The 20522-nt window shown below is 46.8% G+C and overlaps 1 protein-coding gene across 2 annotated transcripts in view; it reads left to right on the top strand.

Moving 5' to 3' along the window:
* PITPNM1 (phosphatidylinositol transfer protein membrane associated 1) overlaps window positions 1-20522 on the top strand; it is a 318418-nt gene that overhangs the window by 62079 nt on the left and 235817 nt on the right. The window lies entirely within an intron of this gene.

The raw sequence follows: 20522 nt of genomic DNA, 5'->3' as shown, positions 1-20522 counted from the left end.
TGTTTGCCAGCACGTGAAACGCTGAGAAGAATAAATTAAGGAACGACTTTGGGTACTTCACGCGCAGTAAGACTAGCAGCAAGGGAAGAGGAAGTGCTGCTGTCAGCAGAAGGGAAGCAGAAAGGACTGTGACCATGTGAAGCCCTATGTTCATCTGCTCCCACCTCATTGTGGCTAGGAAGCGGCTTCGACTGCGGGGGGTGATGGGTGGACTGAATCCCACGAGGCCCCTGCGTACCTAAAGAGAGCGGGTAGCCTGGGAGGACAGACCTCATTTGAGGCTGAAGGGTGGTGGTCCACAGAGGGACTGCGTGTCCTCGAATGTCCTTGCTGATATTGCAATTACGTCTCACTTAGACACTTGGCACCTAAATTTGATGTCCTGCTTTCAGAAGCACTGCCAGGCACCGCAGGTGAGTTCTTGCTCCGCTCTGATGAAGCCCAGAAACAACAGATGCCGAAACATGCTGCTCTGGCCCATGCTTTGTGGGCAAAACTGTACATTTCCTGCGCTGTGGTAGCGGTGTAGTCATGACAGAATGCTCCATCGTGTGTGGCTGCGGGTATGCTGCCAGATTCAGAAATTGCTCTATTTTGGGTATCACTCAAAGCTTTAACTAGAAGTTTATCTAGTAAAACTAGGAGTAAAAAAAGAAATTGTAAGACTCGAGATCCCATGAATGGTGCCAGCACCTTAACTGCGGTCTATTATTGACACCGACTTCAGGTGATTCCCATCCAAGAGTCAATGCTTTACCACAGATTATCTCATCTCTGGTCCTTCCGAAACCACACCCTATCTGTCAGAAACATTACTTCAGATTAAATGAAACCATCTTCTCTTAATAAAAATGTCTTTAGAGAAATGAAAGCAACCCAGAATTGCAGGCCTTAAGAGTGGGTGGCAGAAGGTTGTTTTGGTACTTTGAAGACTCACTTCCTCAGTTGAGTAGGTCACAACCTCAGACTCTCAGCGGCGACCTTCACAAAACCTACCTAAGGCCAATGCGACGACAACCTAATTTAGTTTCGTTTGATGCCCATTAGAACACAGTTAGCTCCATTATTCGCACACCTAAATCTTCAGCAACGCAAGGCCTTGACAGCCTACCTATCCGACTGGGCAATATCATTTTCCGTGGGTTCTACCACTTGTATTAGCACTTCAGAAGTTCCTGACTCTTAGCAGAGCGTGGTGTCAGATGATCCCTATTTTCAAGGTAAGTGACATGGAGAATGGTAACGTTATTTGTTTACAAGAAACGTGGTGTGTGGACAGAATGCCTGTAGTAAAGGATTACTTTTCCCTAGAGGGGGGAGCCACACCTTTAAAGAGAGGCCATGCTAAGGGGGGTATAGCATGTCTACTCTCAAATCATATAAGGTGGAATTTTTTTCACCACTTGGACTCGAGTAAGCTTTTTCAAGCGGTAACATTGTTTAGTGCGGACAACGTTATAAACTCAAATCCTTTAGTAATAATTAACGGTTACATCCCCCCTGAAGCTTGTTTCGATACTGTTCTAAAACAGGCATTTGACTACATAAAGACAATCATAGATAAAACCCCTGCTCCCCATGTAATATTGATGGGAGATTTTAATTGTCTAGTCTCTAACCTAAGTTTGGAACTCTTTACAAACAAGCTAAAAGAGGAATCTCTCCATATCCCCCGGGCCGTTTTCCCGGATAAGATTAAAACAAACAAGAGAGGGAAACAGTTTTTAACTGAACTCTCCGAGATGGAGGGGATTATAGTAAACGGAAGATTCCCTTGCGATTCTCCCGCAAATTGCACGCATAAATCCAAGCAGGGCGGGTCTATTTTAGACTATGTGATTATAGATATAAATAGCTTTTATATTATAAGTGATCTGTCGGTACTAAATACCACACTTAGTGATCACAATATGATATTGGTATCAGTGTTAATAAATCCGCCTATGACTGGTCCATGGACTCTTTTTTTTTTTTTTTTTGAAAAAACCTTTATTAGCAAAATTATGGGAGTACAGATTCTCGCCTACAACCCTTCGGGCCGGCCAGGAAAACATCACAAGGTATAACATAATACACAGCTCATCAGCCGACAACCAGGGGTCCGGCAGCCATGGTAAGATCATCGTTAAGTTCCAAACGACAGGATACGAGCGGTTTCATTTTATAACATTCAAACAACAAAAGAAACAAGGCTGCACTCCGATCATTATGGTCGTTTCGTGTGTGGCAGGAGGAGGCGGTCAGGAAACAATAAGGGAGACAGGAGATGGTTCAGGACAGGAAAAAGAAAGGGAGGGAGGGACAGAACGGGAGCCCAGAGCCGATGAAAATGTCGATAAATCTGTACATGTGAGAGCCGGAGTGTACAGTCAAGGGGAACAAGGAGTATCAGGGGGATCTACGAAGGGGGGTTCACAGATGTCCCCACGGAATGCATTCCACTGGTTCCATATCCTACCCCACTTTTGGGGCCTGCCACGGGAAATGTAGACAATTTTCTCTCTGAACATGCACCAGTCCATGTTGTCTTCCCATCCGGAGACCAAGGGAGCCCTCTGAGACCCCCATAACTGCGCAATGTCCCTCTTTGCAATCATGTTGCCTAGAGTCACCCATTGAGTCTGAGCAACATTACAGTCGGTCGGTTCCCACACATTCAAGAGACAGCGCCTAGGTTCAGGTATCAGTCGAACATTCGTGACTTCATTCATCACTTCATGCACTCCCCTCCAGAAGGACTCAACCACCGGGCACTCCCATACAATATGAAGGAAAGTAGCAAGCATACCACAACCCCGCCGACACAGTCCATCATCAGAAAAACCCATACGCATCAGTCGAGGACCAGTGACATAGACACGGTGCAGGACTTTCAGCTGAACAAGTCGCAAGCGCGCCGGAATCGCGACCTCTTTAGGAGAGGACACCGCAGCCTGCCAATCCTCATCGTCTAGCTCCAGCCCATCGGCAGTCCAGGCGCCACGCAAATAGACCAGCAAGTCCGACCGAACATTAATGAGTTTTTTATAAATAAGAGAAATAGTGCTGTCTGGAACATGACCGTCCAGCACCCTATCCTCCAGGGGGGAACTCTCCGGAATATCAGAACCGGCCGGAAAAACCGACCCAACGGCGTGGCGAACCTGAAGATATCGAAAAAATTCCGAGTCATGCAGACCATACTCCTGCTGTAGTTCCGCAAAGGTCTTCACTCTATCCTTAACCCAAAGATCGCTCAATTTACTAATCCCGATGAGATCCCATCTATCGAACCCCTTTGACGTCCATAGTTCACCCAGCCTCTCCGCAGCAAATAAAGGGGTCGCCCTGGTAAGCCTATCTGTCCACCCAGTAGCCGCGGTCGCGCTGCTCCAAACCCGCACCGCCACTGCCGTGGGACCCGTCAAGTTCCTCCTAGCACTCCTAGAATAAAATGCCCTATAGTAATCCCCCCCAGGTAAAAGCCATCGGTCCATTTCAAAAGCCGGATTCGGGACAGGACCATACATAGCATGGTTCACGGCACTCAACTGGGATGCCCAATAGTATCGTCGTATATCGGGTAACGCGATGCCCCCGTCATACCAGGGTAGCGTGAGTGTGGCCAATGCTATACGGGGCCGACCAGCCCACACCAGCTTCCTCTGGAGGCACTCTATTTCACGAAAATAGTTAGCCGGCACCAAATCTAGCGTGTTTTGGACGGCATACAAGAACCGGGGGAGGGACATCATTTTGAACAACGCCGCACGTCCCAAGGGGGATAGGGGCAGATTACACCACGCCGCAACGTCCGACCGGAGCCGAGCGAGCGGAGGCAGCAAATTCCGATCATAACGCAGCACAGGGTCAAGTGAAATATAAATCCCCAAATATTTAAAACCATCAGTGCAGACCGGGATCGGACATATTCGGGGCAGAGAAAGAGGGTCACTAGTAAGCGGAAAGATACAGGATTTAGACCAATTGATAACCAACCCGGAGTTGCGCCCAAAAGAGCGCAATACGTCAATGAGAACTCCCAGCGATTTGCGGGGGGACGTCAGATATAACAGGATGTCATCGGCATAGAGAGAGACTCGGTCTTCAAAATCCGGAGACCAACGAATACCTTTGAGAGAGGGTTCCCACCGAAGCCAGGCGGCCAGCGGTTCAAGCGCAAGCGCAAACAACAACGGCGACAAAGGACAGCCCTGCCTCGTGCCACGCCCGAGGGCGAAGGGCGCCGAGGCTCTGCCATTAACCACCACCTGCGCAAGCGGCTGTTCATACAGGAGCTTAACCCAGGTGATGAATTTAGGGCCAAAACCGAACTTGGCGAGGGTGGCCCACAAATACGGCCACTCAACCGTGTCAAAGGCCATCGAAGCATCGAGAGAAACCAAGATGGCCGGCTCACGAAGAGATCCCGCCCTCGCGATGACGCCATGCAAACGGCGAAGATTGAGAGCAGTATTGCGCTGGGGGATAAAACCAGACTGATCTGGGTGAACCAGTCCGCTGATCACCGTGACCAGTCGATTTGCCAGTATTTTTGCCAATATCTTTGGTTCAGCGTTCAGAAGGGAGATTGGACGATACGAAGAGCAACGCTCGCGGGGCTTACCATCTTTATGAATGACCACGATGGAAGCCAGCCTCTGGTCCCCGGGAAGAGAGCCAAGATCTCGCGAGGCCGCAAACATACGCAGCAAATACGGCGCCAGTTTGTCTGGGCACAACTTATACAACTCAACCGGTATACCATTAGGGCCCGAAGCCGTCCCCGAACGAAGGGAGCGAATGGCAAGCGCAACCTCATCAGCGGAAAAATCAGCCTCCATTAACACCCCGTCAGACTCCGAGAGACTGGGCAGCGCAAGGTCGCGAAGTAACAAGCACGAGTCCTCCTCCGGGAGGCCCGAAACCGGGGCATATACGACCCGAAAATGCTGAGCAAACACCTCAACTATCTCCACCGGGTCCACGACTCGCACTCCATCATCTCTCACAATCACTGGCACCACACGATTCAATCTGTCTCTCCTGTCCAGCCACGCAATCAACTTCCCGGCCTTATCACCCACATCATAAAGTCGCCCTTGCTGCACGCGATGCATCGCCTCAGCAGCAGCAGTCACAAGTGCCCTGTATTCAGTTTGCTTAAGAGCCAAAACATGCAGAGTCTCAGGCGTCACTCCAGCCTCCAATCGCCCCTCAAGCACCGCAATCTCAGATTCCAAACTCACCACCTCCTCTTGGTTGCGCCGTTTCTCATCGGCCACAAGGGACAAGGTCTGGCCTCGGATCACCGTCTTATAGGCCTCCCACAATGAAACAGGGGAGGAGACAGATCCCTCATTTTCTGCAAAATAATAGTCCACACACTTGACCACCTCGGATCTGAGTCTAGGGTTCTGGAAATGCCACGGATTGATCGGGGCGATACGGCCCCCCATCCCCAAACAAACGTCTAAGTGAAACCATATCGGGGAATGGTCCGAGATCCCCCTAGCCAAGTGTCTGATTTCACGCACCGAGGCCAACTGCACCATAGGCACGACAATATAATCAAGTCTCGAGAGACTTCCGTGAGCCCCCGAATGAAAGGTATACTGAAGTTGGCCAGGGTGCAGCTGCCTCCAACAATCGGCCAACCCAAAGGCATCAAGGAATTTCCCCAACCACAACTGCGATGCAGGGAGGAGCCGGGGGGGGCTACGATCACTCTCACCATTTGCCACTGAATTGAAGTCGCCGCCCAGCACAAGCAAGCCTTCGGGCAAGCCCAGAATGACCTCGCCCAAGTCAGCGAACGTAGTAGACTGCAGCCCAGGCGGAACATAAATAGACAGTATGGAGATCAATTTCCCCTCCCATCTCCCGGTAATGCCAGCATAGCGGCCCCTATCATCTAACAGTGTGGTATCCACCTCCAAGGGAAGGGAATGCTTGACCAGGATACCAGCCCCTCTCGATCCCGAGGTGAAGCCGGAGTGCGCCACCAAACGATAGCCTCTCCTGTGCAAAGCGTGGCACGTGTTGCCCACCAAATGGGTCTCCTGAAGCAGGACCACATCCGGGGAGCACCTCTTCAAATATTGCAACACAATCCCACGTTTTATCCGGTCCCCAAGACCATTAACATTCCAGCTCAAAACCCTAAGACCCCTACCCCCCATCCCTGAAGCAAACCGACCGCACTCCCCGCCTCGAAACAGTCAAGTGAAAGCAAGTGATAAACAGAGCACAGCCTCGAAACAAACAAGAAGAAAAAGCCCCCCTCCACCCCCAAGGAACCCAATAGTAACGAACCCCCCACCCTGCACCCCTGCGGTAGACCCAAAAGCCACCCCAACTTGCAGTGTGCCTGTCGCCCCATTAAACTAACCTACAGAAAGAGAGAAAAAATCCCCAGAGGAGGAAGATTCCTCAGACCCCCCCACACCCCTGGGCATTCACATAATACTCAAAACACAGTCCAGCAGCCCCTGCGATGTATTCCGGCTTGCCAACGTAGACTCACTGCTCCTGGTCCTCCACGCCTCCCTCGGCTCCTCTCGAGTCTTCCGGGCCCTCGGTACGCTGCGGTAAAGTGTCCAACCAGTCACTCACCACCTCAGGGCGGTCGAAGAAAAAGGCACGCTCAGCATGTTCGATTCTCAGGCGGGCCGGGAAAAGCATGGCATATTTCAGTCCCAGGTCCCTGAGGCGCCTCTTAACGCCCTAAAGCCCATCCTCTGTTTCTGGACAGCTTGCGTGAAGTCTGGATAGAAACTAATCGAAGCGTTCTCAAATTTAATGGGCCCAGTGGTTCGCGATGCTTGCAGGATAGCGTCTCTATCGCGAAAGTTAAATAGTCTAGCTATAATAGGCCGTGGAGCGGCACCCAGCTTCGGCTTGCCTCCCGGAACACGATGGGCCCTTTCGACCGCAAAAAATTTAGTTAGGCCCTTCGCCGCAAGATGCTTCAACACAAGGTCCTCCACCAGGATATCGACAGGCATATCGGCAGAATTCTCCGGGACACCAACGATGCGGACGTTGTTGCGCCTGGCCCGGCCCTCAAAATCCTCCAACCGATTGGCAAATAGGTCACAAGTGGTCCGAAGATTACGGACCGTGGTCTGGAGGTCCGAGACATCCGTGGTCAGACTAGCGGTCTTAAGATCAAGAGACTTGACACGCTCGTTTGTTTTCCCAAGGTCCGCTCTGATGAGGGAAACATCAACCGCCACTGTGTCTATTTTAGCAGCCAGGGTTTCATACTGCTGGCCCATACTGGATTGAATACTCGCAATGGCGCCCATCACGTCCTTCAGAGTAGGCTCCTCGCCATCAGGAGCACCGTCCCCAGCTTCCTCCAGGGCACCACTCGATCCGCCCGGGGAGCCCTTAGGTCGAGTAAAGCGATCAATAGTCTGAGAGTGGGTGGCCCCCCCTCGGGACGAACCTCTTGCGCCGCGTCTCTCGACAACTGTCCTGCCCGTCATGACCGGGGAGAAACTCCAACTGGAAGTGCGAAACTCGGGCAAAACCACCTCCGTCGTGGCAGGCACCGAATTGCGAGTGAATAAGGGCACAGCACAAGCACTAGACTGGCAGTTGCAGAGTAAGAACTCCGATCGGGGAGTGGGCTGGCACAAGGAGCAGAAACGAAACCGAAAGCACACCAAGGGCAGAGGGCGTGGCCTACCAGCCGTTGTTGTTCGATTACCACCTGGGTACCTCGGGGACTTGAGCCCCCGGTTGGCATACGTGGTAGGCCTCAAAGTTCAGGTCGCAGTAAGTTCAGCGTGCGACGGCCAAAACAAGTCACGAAAAGAGCGCTGGCATCAGCAGGGCGTCAATGAAAAACATCCGTCGTCGGAATCAGGATAGATGACAGGATAGACGCCGGAGGTGGAAGGGGTCCCGGGAGCTCTTAGCTCACGCGTCCATCTTGGAATCGCGCGAAGCTCCTCCCCGGTCCATGGACTCTTAATGGCGACTTGGTCAATTTTTCCAACAAGTCCGGAAGATGTTTTTGGAACTCTACGGCTATTATGGGCCTAGCGCCTATTATAGATAATAAATTAAAAATCTACAAAATTGGAATAGCTTGTCCCTATCCCTTTTTGAGGACTTCATGAAGGAGGTAACATCTGTTGCTAGAAAATCTACTCGCCATAGAATGAGGAAAATAATTCCTAGTTCCATCTTGTGTCTCAACAGGGAAATTAATAAACTAGTCAGGGAGCAATATTTATGCAGATCCCTTGACAGAAACAATAAAATAACCCTTCTGAAAAGAAGGAGGCATAGGGCAAAAATAAAAATAAAGAAGGCTAAAGAGGACAGAATATGGATTAACCTGCGTGAGGCTGCAGTATGCGGGCAGGCAAGGTTGTTTTGGTTCTTTATTAGTGAGGGTTGTGGGACAAGGTCCTCCCCTGCTCCAATCCCCATTGCTGAGGCAACTTGGATTAATTACATCTCTAGTCTTTATGCGAGTAATGGTGGTATGAATGTTCAGGGATTGTAAAGAAGATAGCCCTCCTTTAGATTCACCTTCTGAGAAGGTTATCGAACGGGCCATAAAAGAATTACGCTCCTCTGGCGCAATGGGCCCTGATGAGCTTCCAATTTTGGTCTTGAAGCAGGATCCTGTTTCTTGGAGCAAGATCTTATTTCCATTATTTAGTTTCTGCTTTAGGAATAAAACTGTCCTGCCGTCATGGAAGGGAAGTATATTGGTGCCGCTGTTCAAGAAGGGCGATAGGAATGCCCCCAAAAACTATCGCCTTATCGCCCTTCTTGATGCAATCGGTAAGGTCTTTGCTAAATGCCTGCTGTTCCTGATAGATGAGTGGGTGTCCAATAACAACATATTGCCCCTTGAACAGACAGGCTTCCGCAGGGGTCATGGTACCCTTGATAATCTTACGGCCTTGCAAATAATCACTGACAAATATGTGAGGGTTCGCGGTGGTAGGGTGTACGCTGCGTTTATAGACTTCTCCACGGCGTTCGATAAAGTGGATCGTCCGCTGCTTTGGAGAAAGCTATCAGCGCTGGGTATGCCTTCCAGCTTGTTGGAGTTGGTGTGTGCTCTTCACACAGATACATGGTGTAAAGTTCTTTTAGGGGGAGAAAGAGGGCTATCCAGTGTCATTCACTCTGTTAATGGTCTTAAGCAGGGTTGTCTGTTGGCCCCCATTCTCTTCTCTTTATATATTTCTAATCTTCCTTTAACACTTGCCTCCTGTGAAGGAATAGCTCCTATGTTAGGGGGCTCTGCGATTTCTAGCTTACTTTACGCCGATGATATCTTAATATTGGATCTAACCCCTAAGGGCTTAAATAACCGCTTACATGCCCTCCATTTATTTGCTGAATCTCACTTCCTTAAAATAAACATTTCTAAGAGTAAAATAATGTGTATTGCTGGCAAGAAAAAAAAAAAAACCAAAATTGGATGGACTATTGGGGGACAAATGTTGGAAATTGTACCTAGTTATGTATTTTTGGGGAAAATAATAACTAGTAATTCTAGTGAGAAACCCCATATTGATAATAATATGCGGAAGGCTGTGGCCCAAGGCAAAAGTTTACTATCCCTTTACACTGCCACTGGGAGGCGACATTTTTCCTACCTGCTGGAGGTATTTCGTGCAAAAATCCCGTCCTCCCTACTCTATGGACTGGAAACAGTGGATTTGGGGCAATGGGGTTTTTTGCAGCAGGCCGAGGGGAAGATTTTCCGGTATCTAACTACTACTAATAACGCATGTACAGCAGCGGCCTTCAGACTTGAGTTTGGAGTACGTAGTAGTTGGGCCCAGGGCCTGGTGGGATTGGTGCGATGGGTTGTCTGTTTGGCCAAGGGGGAAGTGGGGACCCTACGATGTCTTATGAAAAACGAATTATTGGGGTCTTTTAATGAATTCTCTCTTCTCGTAAAAAACTTTAGAAAGGCGGTGTCGTTTTTAAAATTAGATGAGACCTCCCTTTTTTCACTATCCCAGGGCCAATTGAAATCAGTCCTGAAACGGGCCTCGTGGGAACTTAGTTTCTGTTTAGATAGGGAGTATATCGTGACAAGGAAAGGAGTCACTCTATTCATTTCATCTTGTGCAATCAAATACAGGCAACCCTATATATCCTGGAACCTACCTCATGTTGTCCGGCGGTTCTGGTTCCTGCTAAGACAGGATCTTCTACCTTTAAACATACTTTTGGCCAAATGGTACGGTACTTCCGCAGCCTGTAATTTTTGCAACTTCCCTATGCAAGATTTGACACATGTATTATTTGTATGTCCCTCTCTGCTTCCTTCCCGACGCAAATGGTTGCGTCACATCTGTTTGAAATTGAGTATTCTAACCGGCAATGCTTTTGTACTTGCTCTTAATAACCCTCCCAACGAGATGTTCTGTTTTAACGTTTTTAACTTTTTAAAATGTTTTTTAGATATTTATTGACGGGTCTTTCTTTGCAATGTATGAACTAAGGTATTATGATTTTGAAATCCGTATTGGTTTTTCTGCACAGATAAATGGTACTTTGTAATTGTGTCCTTCTATTATATAACCTGTAATTTTGTGACTATGTACTTTCATTTTGTGGATCTCTTCGGAGTTCCAAATCAAATAAAATAAACTAAGAACTAAGTACTGACCGTTCCCTGGCTGTTGGCCTCTGCGAAGATAGTCTCAAAATTGCCCCTGCTGCACCTTCAAGACAGGGTCCTGCACACCGTCTGATAGTGATCAATCAAGGTGGCTTCAGGATGAACTGTGGCTCAATGATAATACTTTAGCACTAGAACTGGTGATGGGATGATGTTATGTGCTAAGCACCAAAACATGTATGTGTAAGTCATTCGCTAGTTGCCCATACTATTAAGATGTGTTCATTTGTGATGGGTCTCTGATTTGTTTCGGGCATGGGAATGTGCAATTGCGAAGCACGGCTAGGAGCCAATGTAGCTAAAAACCCTGCTCTATTCCTGCACCAATCGATAATTCATAGCCACTTCTCCGTTTTGGAAAGTTAGAGGGCCAAGTATGGAATGTTTACCTTCCATTTTAGAAACGCTTATCCATAGGAGGCGGTACACTGGATTTGGACTTCCTAGTGTTAAGGTTTAGGTTTTGGGATATGACCAAATAATTTGGGACTTATACGGTGTATATAAAGCAACTTCAGATGCATTATCTAGTTTTTCCTAGAACTACGTTTAAGGACAGGACCGTGTTTATGGTTGAGTAACGCTCATAGGCCCTTGTCGCCGGCATCCATAAAATGTGCATATTTTTCCAATAGTCCACTGGTTATGTTAAGCTATTATGGACACTGCCCCACAAGAGGAACTGACCTTCCCTACTCCACACCAACCTAAATTACAACAGGAAGAGTTACATTGGCTAATTTTTACTGTATTCTTTTGGTAAAGCTTAGCTCCTCTAGGCACAACACAACAAGTGGAAACCGCCTTCTCTACTAGACCCCAGTCTAAATTCCAACAGGAACAGATACACTAGCTAATTGTGCATGTAGTCCACTGGTAAAGCTGAACTAGTCTAGGCACTTCACAACAAATTGAACTGGTCTTCTCCACTAGCCTTCTCCACTCGACCCCACCCACACTCATGGCTGAAGAATACAAGCCGGGTGTGGAAGGCAAGAACACAGATGACACCTTGTCTTGTCCATAAAAGTGGTTTGCGTTTATTGTTGAGTGCAACGGCTCCATCCATCGTCAGCAGAGCAGCACGCCTAGGGATTGAAACCGAACACTACCAGCCGTGAACACAAACACCCCAAAGCAGAACACTCACAGGGTTCTATTTTTTAAATTTATATATCTTTATTTGCATTTCGTAAAGTAGACAGTTTACAAATAACATTAAGACGAAAAAAAAGAAGGGGGAGGGTGTAAGATAAATGACTACTTTTGCACTTGTGAAACATGGGACAGATGGGTATTATCAACATTGGAATATGCCAACTGTGTTTTCTGATACATTCGTTATCCCTAGTACGCCTAATGTTCATTTGGCCAAGGCCTGACCACAGAGTCCAAATTTGAATCACCAATTGTCCAAGGGAACGCGTAGCAGTGCCCGCATATCGCAGAGGAAATAGTTCATCCCATCTTAACCACACATATCCTTGACCACATTTAGCTTTAGCGTGAAATTACAAGAAAATCAGATATATTTTAGTATTTTCGTAACTTTAACCTTAAAACAGAAAACTAACAAAATTATCGCCACGCCTCAGAAGGCTCTATGCATGATCTAGACCGCTAACCGATACATTTTTATTTTAAAAGTTTTATATACATCCGCTCTGTTGTTTCCAACATGACCTCATTAGTTGTACTACTCTCCGGCACCTTTTCCAGCCTGACTTCTCTTGAAGGGTCAATGCAAATTTTGTTTGCATGCTGATTTAGACACCGAAGTTTTCTGACTGGTCTTTGATTTTAATGCAGGTGGTTCACCTGTCGGAGGCGGTGCTCCACCTGGAGGGGTCACCTCTCTTATGTGGTTCCTCTTATCGGGACTTACTGCATCTAATTCCCTTCTTCACTTTTACATTTACCACATAAATGGTTTCTATTGCCATGACTTCCTGTTCAGAAACAAAGCACCTTCATTGAAATTAATTGAATCCACTTTAATATTGTATTTAGCAGATTCGATTATTAAAGGTCATCAGCTTTTTGGCTCAGGCTTGACAGCACAGTTTGCTTCATGACCTGTTGTTACCAATTCTTTTTGAACCATGCTTTAAATGGTCTCTGGTTCCTCCCAGATAGGTATATTTTGCTCACCTCATGGTATTGTCTGTTTGATGTATCAATCTGCCTCCCATGGAGGTCTTGCATTCATGCATGAAGGAATATTTTATATTTCAAAAGTACAACAACTTCTCACCGTTTTTAGGTCGAGCCTGTGCAGCGCATGCGCTGCTTTGCGAGGCGTGCCGTGTTGAGGTATGGTATACAAGCTCCACTCATTCCCCGCCCATTTTTTTTTCAATTGGCTCCCGTTACTGTCCTTGCGAAATCGTTGCTTTTCATTTGTGAGTAGGCTTTCGAAGTCCCTCCTTGGTACCGCCTTGTCTGCATTTGTAACCTCCCATGACGCCTGGACGTTTTACTTGTGTTGTTACACGGTCTGTTTTATGTAGTCGGTGAGCACTATTTTATTTAATCATCTTCCCCTATTCCAACCACGACATTGCAGCACACCACACAATTTTATATTCATCGCAATGTATTTATTTAATTTGCGGCACAGTCTGCTTTCACTTTAGTGGATGCGCTTATTTAATTATTTAATTTACAGTGCAGGCCGCCTTCACTTCAGCAGCCGCACTTATTTATTTAGTTAATTAACAGCGCGGGCTGCTTTCAGTTTAGCGGCCGCACTAGAGAAGCTTACTTATATTATATATTTTTCCGCTTTGGGTGAAAACGCCCCATACACGCTTTCACTTTAATGGTGTCTGCGCCCCTTTCTTTAGATACTGTAACCTGAATACGGCGAGCAGCGTCCTAAGAAAGGGACGTGGAAACCATTAAAGTGGTCTTGCATTTGCTAAAGATAGAGCTATTGGCATTAGAAATAACAATGCCTTTTATATATGTGTTTTTAAAAACACATAACTAAAAGGCATTGTCTGTCATTTACAATGCCAATAGCTTAAACACTCGCAAATGCGAAACCTATTGCATTGAAAATTCTTGTTTATCATACATGCTTTTTAAGCAACCCTCTTGTTTTGTCCTTATCACTGCAGTAGGCTTAAAAAAAAAGTTTTATTAAGGAGTTATGTGAGTCACATGCATTCATATGTTTACGCACATACACGTGTTCAAGGGCACACAATCCAGCGATTTAAAATAAAACAAGCACTAGCAAAGTGAAGAACTCGGGGATTAATGTTGGTGGTTGAGGAGGCCTAAAAATCTTTAGGAGTACAGAATAAAAACTGTGGAAACGTTGAAATATATTCCGGCCTCAAAGGGTGAGAAGACTTTAGCTGTGTTGCAGGTGGCAGAGAATACATTTTTGAAGAAGGTAGTCTTCTGGCGATGGGAACATCCTGTGTGAAGTCCTACTCCGATAGGGTCCCCATAGATTGGCTTAAGAAGCTTTTTGATGAAGACATTATCTGAAAAGACTCTAGGTTGTCCCCATGCATCTCTGATGGCTCACACCAGTTGGTCACCGGGTCAGGCTAAATTGTAAAATGAGTACCCTATTGCAGTTCCTATTATAAAGATTTTAGGGTATTTTTCCCTCCCTTCTGTGACAGATCTGGAGTATATGTAAAGGTGCATGTGACTGGATTTAAGAGAAAATACAAGGACCTTCTGTGGGATGCACAATAAAGCCATTTCTCTTGTAAGAAATGAAGTACTGGAGGAATTAAGGGCCTGATTTAGGATTTGACAGATCGTGCTCCGTCCATCAGGGTGGCTGAGACAATACTTAATTTAAGTTCTTAGTTGCCGGTTGGACCCTCCGGAACTGATCTTTAGGGACCAGCACCATCACCAGACTTTGAGCCGGAGCAAGAGAGAAGAGGTAGGAGGAGGAAAGGAGAAAGAAGAGAAACACAGAAAAACAATGGCAAAGGGAGAAAGTAGAGATAAAAGGAACCTATACGAGTGAGATCAAGGAGCAGGAAGTGTCTAGTGGTGGAATAAAGAGGCATGAGGTGGAATCAAGACTAGGTAGCCCTGGTTTTCGGCACCCGGACCTCCAATAGCGCCGGCTGCATCCTTCTGGGAAAACTTTAGGCCGTGGCACATATTGGTTTACAAATTTAGTTACGTTCTGCCAGCCCAGCGGTCATCTCTGTGCATTGAAAGGAATTGCCATGCAAAAGGTTTGATGGACTGCCTTTGTCTGTTTTGATGGTCATTCACCAAATATTTAAAATGTTTTTGTTTTCTTGATGCAAAGTCCCAAAGCAGAAGTTTGTTTCAGAAAAATAAAAAAACGATTGAACCCCCACCCCTGGATATTTGAACACAGTAATATTGTACAGCAGCTGGTAAGGTAGATACTTTTCTTCAATGGTCACTTTTGTTTTTGTTGTGAGGCATGGTTGCATGATGCACTTCTGAAAAGTATGAGCAGCAATATTAGCCCTTTTATCTGTATTTCTAACTTTCAAACAAAACCTATAGCATAAACCGATTTTTCACGCGAACTTGTCTATAATGATGTGGTGTTTTCGCAAGATTGTGGATTAATCTGCTGGACTTGAGTGACTTGAACACAGGACGGAAGAAGACTTTTTTACTTGTGAGATAATCGTTTTAAGGGATCAGCTCAACACATCTGTGTTGTTTATTCTTAGAAAGAGCTTCCGTGGTATATGATCTCGCACTGCAAATAGATCATTGCTTTGATTAAAAGATCTTGCCTTGTACGAGTGGAAGTCGTGTTATGTTCCATTTATTTGTTAATCTCCATATCACCTGCGAGGGTATCCAGGCACTGAGCAGGTGTGTGTGCCGAGCCCGGCCTATGGTGGGTTGGTTATTAGAAACCGGTCCTCGGTAGCTTGTTTCCGGTTCAGGGAAGACATGGCTTGGCAGTTCGGGCTGGACTGTTCCCATGAGGCACAGGGTCAGACTGATTTGCATATAGCCATGTCTGAACTGGGGTGGCAGAGTGGGCTAAAGAACGGTGATGGATTAAACCCAGATCAGTTGACTGGGGGTGAGTGCTTGTATTGTCAACGCTCCGTCCATCATTTCCTTTGGTTTTTCATGGTTAATTGAAAAGCCAGGTCTTCAGCTTCTTGCAGCGTTTAAAAAGAGAGGTAGAGGCTCTGATGTGGAGTGGGAGGCCATTCCACGCTTTGCGAGCGATGTAATAAAACGCACGTCCCCCCGATCCGGCGTTCTCTGTGCACAGTGGCGTAGCAAGGTCAGGTGGTACCCAGTGCGGAAAATTTCTTGACAACCCCGGCTTGACAAAATGGCAAAAATATGCGTTTGAAACACATATTTTTTGCCATTTTGTCCCCCCCCCTCAGTGATGACACCTGGGGCGGCCCGCACCCACCGCACCCCCTTCAGACGCCACTGTGTGTGCGTGGGATGTGTGCGGGTAGGAGTCCTGCGGAGTTGAGGTGTCTGGTTGGTTGGTGCAAGGAGATGTGACTGTTCAGGAGGTTGGGGCACAGGTTCTGGAGTCCCTTCAATATGTGTGTGAGGGGTTTGAATTGAGTGTGTTTGTATTGGGAGCCATTGCGGTTCCCTAAGGTGGGGTGTAATGTGGGTTCTGTGTGGGAGGTTGAGCATGAGTCTGGCTGGTTTGCAGTCTTCTAATGAGTTGCTCAGTGATCCCGCTGTAGAGGGTGGTCCTATAGTCCTACTTGCTGGTGACTAGGACGTGAGTGACAGTTTTTCTAGTGTTGTGCGGGAGCCATTTGAGGATCTTCTTCAGCATCTTCAGGGCGTGGAAGAAGGATGCAGTGATGGCATTGACTTGTGAGCTCATGTTCAGATTGCTGTTTATGATTATTCTGAGGTTCTTGGCGTGGGTTCTGGATGTGTGTGGGGATGACGTTGACCAGAGGGATCATGTATGTGTTGGAGAGGGTGGGGCTGAGCGATGACCCTTGAGGCACTCCGCAGATTAGATTACTGGCTTCCGAGGAGTAAGATGCCAGGCTTGACCGCTTGTGTTCTACCCGTTAAGAAAGGGCAGCTCCAGCAGAGGGCTGGTCCTTGGATGCCAGTCTCGTGCAGGCGCCTGATGAGGATAGGGTGTGAGACCGTGTCAAATGCTGCAAACAGGCCCAGAAGAAAGAGGATCTGCCATCTTTCTTCTATCATGTGATGATACCATGTTTGCGACTGGTGATTTTCTTTCAAGGTCATGTCTACATATTCGGGAGTTTTACTATCCTGAAATTAACTCTGCTTCAGCATAGGTTCTGGGCACTGATCTCCAGTTGGGATTAAGCAAATTTTCGTTAATTGCCAGATTCCTTTTCCTCAGGACTGCAGTAACAGTGAAAGTAATCAATTGGGAGGTATGTATTTATATATAAACCATTCAACCAGAATTGGACTGGCCATACTGCCACCATGGGGTTGTCACAGTGGGATGCTGACTGGGGGGCTGCGCCATGTTGGAAGGGCTGCCGTTTGGCTTACTTTGCGGCTTTGCCTCCATTAGACTTGTCGGCAAGTTTAAACATTTTGCAAGATCTGATTGATATCCAGTCCAGCCCTTACTTCGACTATATGTGGCTTTTACTCTTTTATATTAGGCGTCGTTTATCATGAGTAAAAGGGCCTGACATTTTATAATGTGTATAATTACGCTTTTGTGGATAGGGACATTTGCATATAATATGATGTAGGTACCTGGTTTCTTTCTAGGCTGGGGCTCACCTTGCTTAGAGCTGATTCACTTATGCTGATTTTGAAAATGAATATATACCCTGCTGTATTTACTAGCTGATATTTTCTGCATGCGGCGTGAGTGCAGAGTGACTGCTGCATGAGTGTGGCGCGACTGCGGCACAACTGCGGCGCTGCTGCTTCATTGTACTGAACAGATGGCCAGTTGTAGCCAGTTGGACTATTGAGTGTTTGTGCAAGGTTGCCACCTGGCCAGAACTTTTCAGTTATAATGGGGGCCTTTTTATATCTGACCTGTAAAAAAAGATTAGAAAAACTACCAATAGGCAATTAATATTTTTTTATCCTTTCAAATATAATTTTTAAACAGCAGTTCTTAGAACAAAGCAAAGTACTTTAAAGCTTTCTAAAGTATATAAAAATTATGTTTAGAGCAAAAAGAGGCAGAATTGTTAAGTAAAAGTGTACAAATGGAATTTACTCAAATTCGTATTTGGTTATCAGCCCCTACTCCTCCCAGAGTCTCACAACATGAACAATGGCCGGTATTTGTCTGTGAGAAAGGTGACCACCTCAAGTGTGTGCTGAGCTGGTGATTGGAAGTGTCAGGGAAAAGGTGCAGAGGGGCTGGGGACCTAGGGTGCCTTTGTAGGGATCTAGGCGTGGTTACTGTGGTGAGGAATTACAGGCTCATCTCTCTAAGCCTAGAGTGCACCACCTGTATGGATGTAATAGGTGTGACATCACAATTGAGCGCCTTCATAGGGGATTTTACTTGAATTCGCTTCCTGGGTTTATCCGGTCAGGGATACAGGCTCCATACCTAAAGCGGGCTGAGGGCCACGCGTCGCCTCCTTGACCTCCATGTGATGCCACAGGGCCTGTGGTTTAACAGAACCTTTCTGATATGTCCCTTCCGGCGGCAAGAAAATATGTGAAGTTTGTTAGTGTTGGGTATCTCATACAGATGTTTGATTATTTCCGTTATTTTGCATGGACTGGTCCATGTTGCTGATTCCGTCAGCAGCAGAGAGGAGCGCGCTTACCCTGTAGTGTAGTACACGTCTTGTTATTCTTCTCCTATGGAGAAACTCAAAGGGGCCAAGCCTCCTACTTTGTGAGGGTGAGCAGAATCTCACGTCTGTTCTTCTCCCGCCCTCTTTCATGATCTTCTGTAGAGTTCCTTAGCATTCGCGAGGCTGCCCTGGCCGGTCCTATATCCCCCTGGAGTGAAAGACTTGGCCATGCCCTGTGCAGCTCCAGATGTTGTAACACTGGCTGGGGTCCAGAGGTTTAATTCGCGCTCAGTAGTCACGCCTCCATTCAAATATACATAGAGTGGACTTTTGCCACAGTTTGCTGCGGATGGATGCGGTGCAGTGGCCTCAAGATGGTGGGAGGCGCGGTCCACCATTACTGTAATGTGCCTTGTAGTTGTATATCCTGCAGTGGTAAGTGACCGATGAAATCCATCTTCTGAAACACAACGCTGACCACAAACATCTCCCAATGCCCTCTTCCTCCTTTTTCATGATTTACCAAATGAATATTACTCCTGCATGTTTAATATATTGCTGCTAAATATGTGTAGCCCAACCCCTCTCATGTATGCTTGGTCTTTGCACATGTCTCAGATATCATACGTTGACTGGTTTTCACCGGCTCTATAGAAGGCGGCTTTGGAACAGAACCCTTTTAGGTGCATTCTGTACAGTAAAAAGCCAAGATTCTGCTTCAAGGGGCATCTTTCCCAGCGAATGCTTCTTATAGAATTGAACACTTTAAATCTGACTACTTCCTGAATTTACTTAAGTGTCCTATGGAGCATTTCAGACCTTGAGGACCAGGTTTGCAAACTTAATTCCATTATAAAGCATCCTTGAGCTGAACTGCCACTCTAACCGTCTCCCACAAGGACGCCCGTCACCATTGCCCTCCGAGCCTGTTTGGTGACTACAACATCTGTCCATGTGTTGTGGACTCTCTACCTACCGTCGACCCTTGCTGCCTAACCGCATGCGTTTACCATTGTTCCGGACACTGGGTAACTCATACTGATTATATGGGCGGCCATGGGGTGTTTGTGGGCCAGCGACCAGCCAGGGTATCCATGCCTAGGTGCATCTAAGACCAGGCTGGTTGCCTGCGCTAGCTTGTAGAGAGACCGACAAGCAGTTAGCAGCTCCAGCGATTTGAGAACCCTCATGGGTGATTTGTTGTGCTTTGTATATCCTGATTGAGTGATTGATTAACAAGGGCATAAGCACGGTTGTATGATGGAACTCCGCATGCTTTTACAACGCAGTCACTACCCCAACTGCTATGTTACCACGTGTTACTTTACCATGCAGGTGGTTACAAGGACTTGCTATAGGGGGTGCTGGACTCTGGAATAGTATAAATTACTATTCTAGCTCCAGTCTACGCAATAGGAGGGAAGGTGTTGGACTTAAAATCCAACACCAGTCCAACAACGCGCCCCCTAAAGCAAGTCACTGTAACGACTGTGGGTTAAAGTAACATGTAGTAACGTCGAAGTCGTCAGCTGCCTCCACTGACCCCCCCCCCCCACTGTGCATCAGCTGCTTTACATGGACAGCTCCACTCAGTCGTCAATGATGTGTAGTGTCCTCAGGTACACTCAAATCTTCTCTGTTTCACAGTTCTTCTTTTCCCTGGAGATCAATAGGGATTCCTTCCATCTCTGTTGCCTTCTGCCACAAGTGGTTGAGACCAGAGACGGCGGCAATTCATTTCAGCCCTTTACTTGTTCTGAATCAACGAACTGTGTTTCTAGCCGTAAAAGGTTTGCTGTAAAATGGACCGCAACGCAGATTAATTGGGGTTCACTTCAGCTCCCAAATGCAACCGTTTTATCAATTTTTTTATTCTTTTTGTTTTGTATCCGTGAACTGCAACATCTGGGTAATTTTACTACTCCAGTTTATAAATATTTCACTGGCGTGAAACTTCTGTTACCGCTAGGTCTTTATCAACGGTCTGGTGGCCTCACTCAAAATGAAGGCCATGTTTTGCCTTAATATCCCCTCTGTAAATCCGACATCTGCTCTGATCTCCTGGTCAGACGTTTGCTGATTGGCTTTGATAACTCGGTCAATTAAAAAAAAAATCAACTTACCCCTTGAAAAGGACG

This window comes from Lissotriton helveticus, chromosome 1_1, assembly GCF_964261635.1.
Source record: "Lissotriton helveticus chromosome 1_1, aLisHel1.1, whole genome shotgun sequence".
Classification (NCBI taxonomy): domain Eukaryota; kingdom Metazoa; phylum Chordata; class Amphibia; order Caudata; family Salamandridae; genus Lissotriton; species Lissotriton helveticus.
This window is presented reverse-complemented; position numbering and strand designations above follow the sequence as displayed.